We start from the raw sequence: 12425 nt of genomic DNA, 5'->3' as shown, positions 1-12425 counted from the left end.
GATGCTAAATAATTCCCTGAGACAGATTTTAGGGAACAATTGTATATGTCACAGTTAATGCATATGTCATTTTTTATCCTACTGTATATCCATGGTCATTTAGTGATTGTGTCAAAGTAGCTTTCCCTAGTACACGCATCAGTGCCATTTGAACTGTTCTACCTATGAATATTCAGTTACCACTCGATGGTGTTCTTTTTTTCAGTTTTATTTTATTTTTTTAAGATTTTTTTTTTTTTTTATCTATTCATTAGAGACAGAGAGAGAGAGAGAGACAGAGACACAGGCAGAGGGAGAAGCAGGCTCCATGCAGGGAGCCCGACATGGGACTTGATCCTCGGACTCCAGGATCACACCCTGGGCTGAAGGCAGGCTCTAAACCACTGAGACACCCAGGGATCCCCTTTTTTCAGTTTTATTGAGGAATAGTTGGTACACATCACTGTAGAAGTTTAACGTGCACAGCAAGATAGTTTGATTTACATATATTGTAAAATGATCACCACAGTAGGTTCAGCTAACATCCATCTTCGAGTATAGATAAATTAAAAAAAAAGATAAAAAATGTTCTCCTTGTGATAATAACCATTAAGATTTATTTAATTAACTTCTCTTTTATATCACACAGCAGTATTAGCTATAGTCACCATGTTGTATGGTATAACTCTAGTAGTTATTTGTCTTATAACTGAAAGCTCGTCCCTTTAGACCACCTTCCTTCAGTTCCCCCTCCTCACACTCCCCACGCCAGGTTACCACAAGTCCAATCTTCTTCTGTGAGGTCTTTTTGTTTGTTTGTTTTGTTTTAGATTCTAATACATGTGAGATAATATAGTATTTTTCTTTCTCTGACTTATTTTTCTTAGACAATGCCTTCAGTATCCACTGATGTTGTCACAAATGGTACTATTTCCTCATTTTTCATGGCTAACTAATATTCCACTGCAGATATATATCACTATTTATTTATCTACTCCTCTGTTGATGGAAACTTAGGTTGTTGCCACGTCTTGACTATTGTAAATAATGCTGCTATGAACACGAGGGTGCAGATCTTCCTTTGAGTTGGTATTTTTGTTTTCTTTGGATAGATGTCCAGAATTGGAATTGCTGGATCAAATGGTAGTTTCTATTTTTAATTGTTTGAGCATCCTTCATATTGTTTTTCATAGCTGCTGTACTAATTAGCAACCCCAGCAACAGAGCACAAATTTTTCCTTTTCTTTGCATCTATGCCAGCATTTGTTATTTCTTACCCTTCTGATGATGGTTATTCTGACAGGCATAAGTTAATTTCTCACTGTGGTTTTAATTTGCATTTCCCTGATGACTACAGGTCTTCCTCCACCTACAGTGAGGTTATCACCTGGTAAATGCATTGTAAGTTGAAAATATCATAAGTTGAAAATACATTTAATACACCTAACCTAGTGAAAATCATAGCTTAGCCTAACATACCTTAAATGTGCTCAACACTTAAATGAGCCTGCACAAAGCCTATTTGTTGAATACTGTACTGAAAATGAAAAACAGAAAGGCTATATATGTCCAGAATGGTTGTATGTGTATTGTTTGTTAACCCTCGTGATCACATGGCTCACTAGGAGCTAGAGCTCACTGATACTGCCCAGCATTATTGCTGGTCTGGGAAAAGATCAAAACTGAAAATTAGAAGTATGGTTTCTGCTGAATGAGTATTACCTTTGCACCATTGTAAAGTTAAAAATCTTAAGTCAGATCATCAGAGATCATCCATAGTTATGTTGAGCATCTCTCCATTTACCTGTTGGCCTTTCAAATATCTTCAGCAAAATGTTCATTCAGATCATTTGCCCATTTCTTAAAATTGGGGGGGTTTTTTGTTCTTGAGTTGTCTGAGTTCTTTACATGTTTCAGATATTAATTTCTCTTCAGATGTATGGTTTGCAAATATTCCAAAACTTTGTTTAGGTGGTCTTTTCACTTTATTGATATATATCTCAATATGTCTGAGTAGACTTTTTTTTTTTTTTTCTGGGTAAAATTTTTTTTTAATTTGATGTAGATAGAATTTGTTCTTTTTTTTCCTATTCACTCATTCATGTATTCTTTCAATCATTCATCTCATCCATCCATTTATTCACCTATTATGCTAACTTCACTTAATAAAACTATATTGAAAAACAACTATATGCAATTAACAACAGAAAAAAAAATGTTGACATTGTCTCTGTCCTTGAAGAGCTCATGGACTACTTAAAGTACTTTTGACTTTTATTCAGTAAACATTTATTTGGTACAAATCTTGTGTCAGGTTCTATTCTAGGTGTTGTAAACACAGATGAGGGAGAAAAGAGTACCCTGCGCTTTCAGAGCTTGTATTGTCATAAGAAAAAAAAAGCAAATAAGCTGTTTTACTAATGACTTAGAGATAATTTTTAATTTATTTATTTTATTTTTTAAAAAAAGATTATGTGAGAGAGAGAGCACATGTGAGGGTGAGGGAGAGAGAGAACCAGACTCCCCACTCAGCAGGGAGCCTGGTGTGGGGCTCAAACCCAGAACCCTGGGACCCTGACCTGAGTTGGAGGCAGATGCTTAGCTGACTGAGCCACCCAGATGCCCCTTTTTTTTTTCATTTTAAAGAGAGAAAGAGAGTATAAGCAGGAAGAAGACCAGAAGGGGAAACAATCTTAAGCAGACTCTGCATGGAGCCTGGACCCAGAGGCGGGTTCAATCTCATGACCTGAGCTAAAACCACGAGTTGGTCACTTAACTGACTGAGCAACCCAGACACCTTATTAGAAGATAATTTCATACAAGCAAAAATAGGGGGTCTAAAAGTTAGCATGGGGAACATAGTTACTCTGACTGAATAAAACCTTTCCCCATCAGAAATATACAACCTATGGAACCCATTTTTATAAGTTGGATTTTCTTCAGTATCTCTGTTTTGGTGTCACTGTTTGCCATTGTTCTGCTGTGCATTAGCTTGTCGAAGAGCTAAATTTTCCAGGAATCCTAATTGATTTTTATTTGAAGCTAATTATTATTCCTCTGCTGTATTTATTTTCCCGGTTTGGAAATTGAGAGCAAATATCTCTTTGGTCTCTTGTTTTCCTTTATGCCATTAAACTTAAATGGAAACTGAGGCCTTTCTTCCTTTTCCTCTTTGTCTACTTGAGTGTGTCTCTGGCAAAGAGAACTTCCCAGTAAGAATCATATTCTTATATAGTAAGAGCTGCTGAATGCCTAAGGCATGTCTGAGCAAGCTTTACTGCCCTATTTATAAGACAACAGGGTGCTTTGCTTAGGAAGCCCAGCTTCTTCTGAGAGCCCACAGGCAAATCGGTTACCAGGCAACAACTGATTTCTTATGAAAACCAAATATAAAAGCCTACATCATTAATTAAACAGATAAGGATACAGTCTTCCCATAGTTACTAACCTGCAAGCGATGAAGTTCTGCATCTAAAATGTATAAATCACCATTTTGGTTTTATAAAGACGCTCTTGTTTTAGTCAAATACAGTGGGTAACTATTTGCCTGTGTTGAAAGTTCACTTACTGGTTAGGGCAAGTAGATCGTTTTTATCTATTAAAAATGATATTTTAGCTCAATGTATGCTTCAGAAAAGGTGCACAGATTGATGGTATCCGTTTAGTTTAAGCAGTGCCGTTTCAGTCTTAGGATAGTAGGAAGAGGACAGAGAACAAACATGTTATAAGCAGGCCTAAGGGAACTAAAGCAGAAGAAAAAATATATACTACAGGACCCAAAGTTCTATTAGGCAGACCATTATAAGTATTTAGACCCCCAAAATTAGGTGGGAAGGAGCTGTCATATGATTGAGCGGTTTGTTATTGTTGTTTGCTTGTTTTTACCAGAACCATAATGTAGCTATTACTACAAATGTTAGTCAGAGACTAGCTGCATTTTGTTCTTTTAGCTCTAGGAGGTCATGATAAATCAGTGGGACAGGTACAGAAAGGAAGAAAGGCCAAGGACATCCCATTGTTTCTACTAGGAGATTAGTGATGGGTAGGTACAGGCTGGTAGGGAGACTCAGCAGAACATTGTTCCTACTGGGAAAGAAGGATAGGCCGTTGGTAGGCAGATGTTATTTCAGCAATTTCAGAAAGTTTAAGCTGACTTGAATATGATTTCAGAGCATTTTGGTGGGAAGTGACTCTCCACTCTCATCAATAATTCCTAAAATTAAATATTGATGTTAGCATAATTTATAGTCCTCTGATAGGTAAATAAATGTCCAATAAACACCCAAGAGTCTTGATTTGTAAAGATCGAATTATATTTTTGAAATAATTTTAGTGATATTCTCCTTTCAAGTGAGTAAAACTATGACACACCTGAAGAAGAAGGTATAGTTGACCACTCCTTGCATTTTGTTTGTTTGTTTTAATTCCAATGATGGAATGTTTTACTAACGAATTTGGCAGCTGGATGGAATCATATACATTCTCCATATATCCAACTTGTCATTCAAACAAGAAATGACTAAAATTTTTGTCTCTGAAGCAATTACTAATGAGAAAATGCTTTTAAATATGCCTGTGTTAATAAACAACTATGTGTTTCCTAGTTTGGGTTTTCCAACTTGGGTAAATGGTCTGTAATAAGTCTTAAGTTTCACCTTCCGTCCTTGACTAACTCTTCCAGAACCTAGTCATAATCTGCATCCAGTAAGATGCTAAATGCTTGCCTGTCAGGGACAATACAAAAACTAGATTCTCTCTAAGAAGTGTCTCTTTTGATAAGATTGGAAAGTAGGGTGATAAGACTTGAATTGACATTGCTACAAATTGCTTTAAAAAGATGAGTACTTTACAGTCTTTTCATTTTTAGTTTCAAGTTATGCTTCTCCAGAAAATGCTACCAAAACTTGATTGTGCCCTTTTTAAAGTATCACTTTCGAATGAAACATGGCCAAGTAAAAATTGGTGAATCTGAGTATATGGTACATGGACTTTCTCTTTACTATTTTTACGACTTTTCAGTAAGTTCGATATTATTTCAAAATAAAAAGTTAAAGTATAATTATGATTAGTATTTTTGGACATATTATTTAAGTTCTCAATGATATTTATGGTTTTATTAGAGAAATTGAAAACTGTTTTTGAGGCTATTGAATCACTGAGGTTTTGTTGTTGTTGCTATTATTTTGCATGTTTTCCTTTGTGTCTATGTTTGTCTTAAACATAATCCTGCAGGTGATTTATTCTGATTACATTAACTATAAATATTTAGTATTAATGGCTACATTATTGACAATTCTGATCCATGTTTTTATGATGTTTTCTCTAAAGGATGAAGGAGGTAGATATTTAATGACTGCTTAATAGGTCCAGATTTTTGCCAGGTGTTTTTACACATCTTATCTAATTTAATTCTTGTGCTAACCCAATGAGTTTATGTGATGTTATCTCAATATTTTAAATGAAGAAAATTATTTTCAGTTCATATTTTTTCAAGGTCATATAATTTTAGTAAATGAGTGAACGCTGGAATCTAGAGCTGTTTCACGATTAGGTAATGATCTTTTGATACATTAGTTTCTACTCATAATTTAAATTCTTGTTTTCAATTATTAATATGTATGTTTTATGTCCAAAGTCAATGTAAATGTGACTAGGGAAAATTTCAGTAAAAAATAGCTATTCAATTTAATTTTTAAAATAAACTTTTCTCAAGTGCCTAAGATGTATAGAACAATACAGTTATAGTGTCAATTAATCAGCAAATTCATAGTCAGATCTTCTTTTTTATCTTTACTATGTGTTTTTATCTCAGAAGTTCACTAGATCATTAAAATACACATTCAAACCTGTAGTTGGCATAATTAATACACATCTTTTATATTTGATTAACTATAGTTCTAGCACAGTGATTCCCAACAGGAATGAGAAGCTATCAAACTGATTGCCTATCACCACCCCACCTCAACCCCTCAGGGTATAACAGAATCCAGGCTTAATTTAAAAAATTGAGTGTGTAATCCTTAAAAAAGCTTTACATATAATTCTTGACAAATCCCTTCCAAATTTTTCCATAATCTCATTTTGTAAATTAGGAATAAAGTTATATTCTGAGATTGTATCACAATTCAAGAAAGCAAATCAGTGACAGCATTTATCCTCCTGTGACATTGCTACATGGTGTTGGCTTTGATCTGGTCTACATAGGAAACTAATATCTGAGAGATTTTAAATTTCTCAAAAGAAATTATAAGTTGTGTCATTAATATACTTGATTTTAATAATTTTTATTAACAAATACCAGCCAGGAAAATAGAATCTATAGTCATCTTTTAATCCTCCAACATCCATTCCACTCTATCACCAAATAATTTCATTTCTACTTTGTAATTTAAATATATATATATTATATAGAGAGAATATATTTATTATAGATTTATTATAGATTTATATACTATATATGTATATTATGCATATCACTATATATTATATGTATCTATATAATATATATCATCTATATATCATCTCTATGTATCATTTAAATATAATATATATCTATATAATAGATCATTGATATTGATACTTAAAAGAGGAGACAATAAAGTTTTCACAGCATTTCTTCTCGAGAAGCATAACTTGAAAATAAAAATGAAAAGACATTAAATTACTCATCTTTTAGAGAAATCTGTAGCGATGCCAATTATGTAGCTATATAATATATATCATCTATATATCTATATATTATATTATATCTATATAATCTGTATCTATCTATATAATAGGATATCTAATATATCTATATACAATATATAACATCTGTATATATCTTCTTTGAATAGTCATGACTATGCTTTACTGCAGGCTTATATTATTATACACTTGGATTGTTGCAGTAGAATGAATTAACATTTCCAAATACAAATTTATGTGTATGCCCATATCCATGTCCACCAAAACTTGTGAATCCCCCTTTTTCATTTAAGGTAAAATTTAATTCTCTAATTGCTATTTTTTTTCAGCCTCATGTCTATATAGCTTTCTCTGGAACACTCATATTTGCTACATTGTAGCACCAGGACAGGAAACTGATCTTCCAAAAAGTCGGGTTTTTTTTTTTTTCATATTACCCCAGTCACAAATAATCTTTCATATGTCTAGATCTAATGTTTAATAATTGTTTTCATCCATAAATTGTTTAACACAATGCCTAGCATTTAAAAAGAGCTCATATAACTAACACATACTATTTTACTTTTACTAAATGATTATTTGAATATTGGAAGACTATTTTTAAATCATCATTTCTCATTATTTTTTTTAGCTATCCTGTCCTTTTCCTTAAGTTAAGAGGAATGGGGAAATTTTTCTATATAAAGGAATGGAGTGTATTAAAGCATTGACTATATAGCATAGTAATCTGATAGAGGAATGCTTCCTATCTGATATTTTAAGTAAAAAACATTTAAATCCATTACTTTTCCTTTCACGAGTAGCAAATTATAAAACACATTATTTTATGTTAACTTGTAAAAAACCTTGCATTTCCAGATGCCAAATATGCAGCAGTTAACTTTGCTCATTCTTGTTTTCTTTTTTTAAACCCCTTTCTTACAATATTCAAGTCACTAAATAAAATAACATACCTGGTGTAAACAATCCATGGTTTAAAATCATCAAAGGTGTGATTAGTAAAAGAAGGTAAAGGAAAGGATAGCCAAGTCATCATTGTATGTATACTTCTTATTAAGTCATAAATCCAAAAAAGACTATAGAGAAGCCTATAAAAATACATACAAACATAACTCTTTCAAAAAATACCTCTTTCCAAAAAAAAACAAAAAAAGAAAAACAAAACAGAACAAAACAAAACAAAAACAAAAACAAAAAAAACCACCTCTTTCCTATATAGATAATAGTTTCGGAGTTAAATTCTCCAGAGCAGAATAGAAGGAGAAAAAGAAGGAGACTACCCAGCTTCAAGACTTATTATAAAACTATAGAAATCAAGAAAGTGTGATGATGGTGAAAAAGAATGGGCAAATCATGAAACAGCATGGAGAGTCCAGAAGTTGATCCATATAAATGTAGCCAACTGATTTTGACAAAGGTACAAAGTCAATACAATGATGAAAAGATAGTCTTTTCAACAAATGGTACTGAAAACCCTGGACTCCCACATGTAAAAAAAGGAATCTAAACATGACCGTATATCTTTCACAAAAATTAATTCAAACTTGATGATAGACTTAAATGTAAAATGCAAAAGTACAAAACTCTTAGAAGATTGCATGGGAGAAAATCCAGATGATGTTGGATATCACAATGACTTTTAGATATAACATCAAAGATATGATCCACCATGAAAGAAATAATTGATAAGCTAGACTCCATTGAAATTAAGAACTTGTGTTTTTTGAAAAATACTGTCAGAGAACGGGAAGAGAAGCCATAGACTGGGAGGAAAGATTCGCAAAAGAGAAATCTGATAAAGGACTATAGGAAGAACTCTTAGTACTCAGCAATAACAAAACAATCTGCTTTAAAAATGAGCCAAAGACACTATTTTCTGGGGGTGAGGGGGCAAAGACTTTAACAGACACTTCATCAAAAAGACATACAGATGGCAAATAAACATAAGAAAAGATCCTCAACATCATATGTCATCAAGGAAATCCAAATTAAAACACATGTACAACACTACACACCTATAAAAGTGGCCAAAATCCAAAACACTGACAACACCAAGGGCTGTCCATGATGTAGAGTCACAAAAACTTTTCCTTATTGCTAGTGGGAACCCAAAGTAGCACAGACACTTTGGCCATTTCTTACAATGACATATGCTCTTACCGTATGATCTAGCAAGTATTTACCTAAATTACTTGAAAATTTATGTCCACACAATAACCAGCACATGATTTATAGTAACTTTATTCATCATTACCAAAATTTGAAAGCAAACCTAGATGTTCTTCACTAGGCAAATGGACAAATAAATGGTGATATATCTAGACAATGAAATATTATTCTACACTAAAAAGAAATGAGCTATCGGGTCAAGAAAAGACATGGAGGAAACAAATATATATATATACTAAAAAGTGAAAGAAGCATATCTGAAGTGGCTATCTACTATTTTACTACAAATATATGACATTTTGGAAAAGGCAAAACTATAAAGACAGTAAAAAGATTAGTGTTTGCCTTGGCTTTGAGGAAAAGATGAATAGACAACATGGAAGATATTTAGGGTAAGCAATTGTCTGTTCCTATGACTGTGGATGCATGCCATCATACATTTGTCAAAACTCATAGGATGACCACACCAAGAGTGAACTCTAGTATAAACTGTGGACTTTGAGTGATGATAATGTATCAATGTAGGTGCACTGATTGCAAAAAATGCACCACTGTGGTTCAGAAAGTTGATAGTGGAGGAAGCTATGTGAGAATGAGAGCATGGATTGCATAGGAATTCTTTGTGCTTTCTGTTTACTTTTGCTAAGAACCTAAAACTGCTCTAAAAATAAAATCTATTTAATAAAAAATATGGTGAACTCCTGCGATGTGCCAGGCATTGTTACTGACCTTGGGAGTATAAAGGTGTATTGAACACATTGTAATGATGGCGATAGATAAATAAAGAACTAATTTCAATATAATTGAATGATAGGATAGTGGTATATATAGAATAGAAAAGAGAAGATAACTAAGCAAAAGTCAGAGAAAACGTCTTGGAGGAGGTTTTGCTTTCTGCTTGAGCAAAGTCTTAGAAGAATTATGTGATATGGCACAATAATATAGAATTGGCACTAATAGGAGAGAAAAATGAAAGATTGTTTCAATTTAGTACATTGGCAAAAATATAATTTCAATATTTCAACTTGATAAAATATACACTAGAAATGTTATTGCTTAAAATATTTTTTATAATTCATGAAAAAAATCCCAAAATACTGCATATTTGGAATAAGTGCTTAGAGGATAAAAATGTATTATTAGTCAATTATATTTTAAAACCATCATCTGTAAAACATTACCAACAATTCAATACTTTTCTCTCTTATGTACTTCATTGTATTGCTTTCCATCAGTGAAATCATGAAGGGAATGTATTGCCTTATGTAGCTGAAAAGTCTAGAGATAAATATAAATTTAAATAAGAATGGACCCAGAACTCCTGGAAGGTAATTGAGATCATGTCTATCTACATTCTTTGACTTGGTTTATTTGCTATTGGCTTCATTTTCAGCCTCCACGTTGGTACTTAAACGGCTGCCCATAGCTCCAACAGGATTGTGCCTTGTGTTCAAATGGAAAAGAGAATGCAGTTCCTGTTCAGGACCAAGGGTTATTTATTTGTGCCCACTTAAATTTAACATTAGTCCCAGATCCAATCATCAGGCCAGCAAGATAAAATTATTCTGATTATAGCCCCACTCCTGGAGTGAGAGGATAGCAACCAAATTAAATTTTAAAGAAATAACTTAGAAGAGGTATAATTCCCACACCAGAAATTCATGATACTGAAGAAAGGAGGATAGTGGACTGGTGGCCAAAAAACTTCAAATGTCTGTGAGGTATAAACTATGAACTGTGCCTCAGTATGCAATATCCTTTCTTTTCTCAGGTAATAGAACGTTTGAACATTAGCCATACACGTAATCTCCTTGGTAGAGACTGTATCTCCTAGTCGCTCTTGAAAGCGTGTGAAGTTATTTATCTGAGTATGAGCAGAGGTATGTGCGAAATTTCCGGGTAATCTCCTTAAAAATTGTTGCTTTGAACTCTGCATCTATCCCATTCTGTATGCAGTGAAATGGCAGGGGATTTTGGCCACATTGGAAGGCAAATCTAGAACTAGTCACTCCTTCAGTATCAAAAGAATGATTCCTAATATTTTAAAGGAAAAAAATATGCATATATACATTTTCAATTAATTTATTCTTTACTTACCATGCTCATTTTCATTCAGTAACTAGTATCATTGCTAGAATGATGCTGGGATGCGGAATGAGGTTTGCCTAGATTAAGAGAGACATTTTCAATTCATATGCATAATATGAAGCTATTCATACTATTTCTAAACCTTACTTCCTTCAGTAGGTAAAATTTATTCTTGATAGGGAAAAAAAATGATTCCAAATTGGACACTTGCCCAAAAGCAAACAATGAATTCTATATTCAACATTGTTTAGGTTTAGGACTATTTTACTGATGAGATAAATGACATAGATCAATCCTTCTTTGGCCAAGTAGTATGGTTTTCAGAACTGTTCCTCAAAAGAAACCTTCTAGTATTTGTCAAGTGCGCCATCAAAATTATCATAAAATAAGCAGATATAATCTTCTACTTCAGGAAGGATTGTTTTAAACACAAAAGATGATTAATTTTGACACAAACCATGTTATGGTTCTAATTAAGTGTCCTGGTGGGTTAGTCTGTGTTGAGAAGATTCCCTGACCCTTAATGACAAGTATAAATGAAAAGAGTAGATCATTCAGACAGGGGATGCAAAGGCTTCCATGACAGCCCTTTTTCTTGTAGAAAAGCTAACATTCTGAGCTAAAAAAGATAACTGAGATTAAAAACCACAATTCTCTTAATGAAGTGCAGATTGTCTATATACTCATATTACTATTATTTCATAGGTCTGTGAGTCAAATTGCTTGAGTTCCTAAATAATACTTCTAAATACTTGACCTTTCACACACCTCTGTTTGCACTTATAAGGACTGTGTATTATGCTGTTTGGGATGGAATGTTCTGCAGATATCTGTTAAATCCATCTGGTCCAATGTGGCATTCAAAGCCATTGTTTCCTTATTGATTTCCTGTCTAGATGATCTATTAATGCAAATGGGCTGGTAAAGTACATTACTATTATTGTATTATTGTCAATTTCTCCCTTTATGTCTGTTAATGTTTGATGTATAACATTTAAGTGCTCTCAAGGTTGGTGCACAGATATTTACAATTGTTATGTCCTTTTGTTGGATTAATCAGTTTATCATGTAACCTTTCTTTGTCTCTTGATATAGTCTTTGTTTTAAAGTCTATTTTTCTGATATAAGTATGGCTACCCCAGCTTTTTTGTTGCTTCCATTTTTATGAAATATCATTTTCTAGCCCTTCATTTTCAGTCTGTTTGTGTCTTTAGGTACAATGTGAGTGAGTCTCTTGTAGGTGATCTATAGATAAGGCTTCTTTTTAATCAATTCAGCAACTCCATGTCTTCTGATTGGATCATTTGGACACCTTCAGCTATTTCATCCATTTCCCCACCCGTCTCTCCTCTGATAACCATCAGTTTCTTCACTATAGTTAAGAATCTGTTCTTTAGTTTGTCTCTTTTTTCTTTGTTCATCTGTTTTGTTTCTTAAATTCCACATGAGTGAAATCATATGGATTTGTCTTTCTCTGACTTACTTCACTTAGTATAATACTC

At 33.1% G+C, this 12425-nt stretch overlaps 1 long non-coding RNA gene across 2 annotated transcripts in view; it reads left to right on the top strand.

The window, feature by feature from the left end:
• The window catches only part of LOC140637516 (uncharacterized), a 134890-nt gene that overhangs the window by 101691 nt on the left and 20774 nt on the right, over positions 1 to 12425 (top strand). The window lies entirely within an intron of this gene.

The sequence above is a fragment of the Canis lupus genome, chromosome 8 (assembly GCF_048164855.1).
Source record: "Canis lupus baileyi chromosome 8, mCanLup2.hap1, whole genome shotgun sequence".
Lineage (NCBI taxonomy): Eukaryota > Metazoa > Chordata > Mammalia > Carnivora > Canidae > Canis > Canis lupus.
The sequence above is the reverse complement of the archived record's forward strand: the minus strand, read 5'-3'. Positions and strand labels throughout refer to the sequence as shown.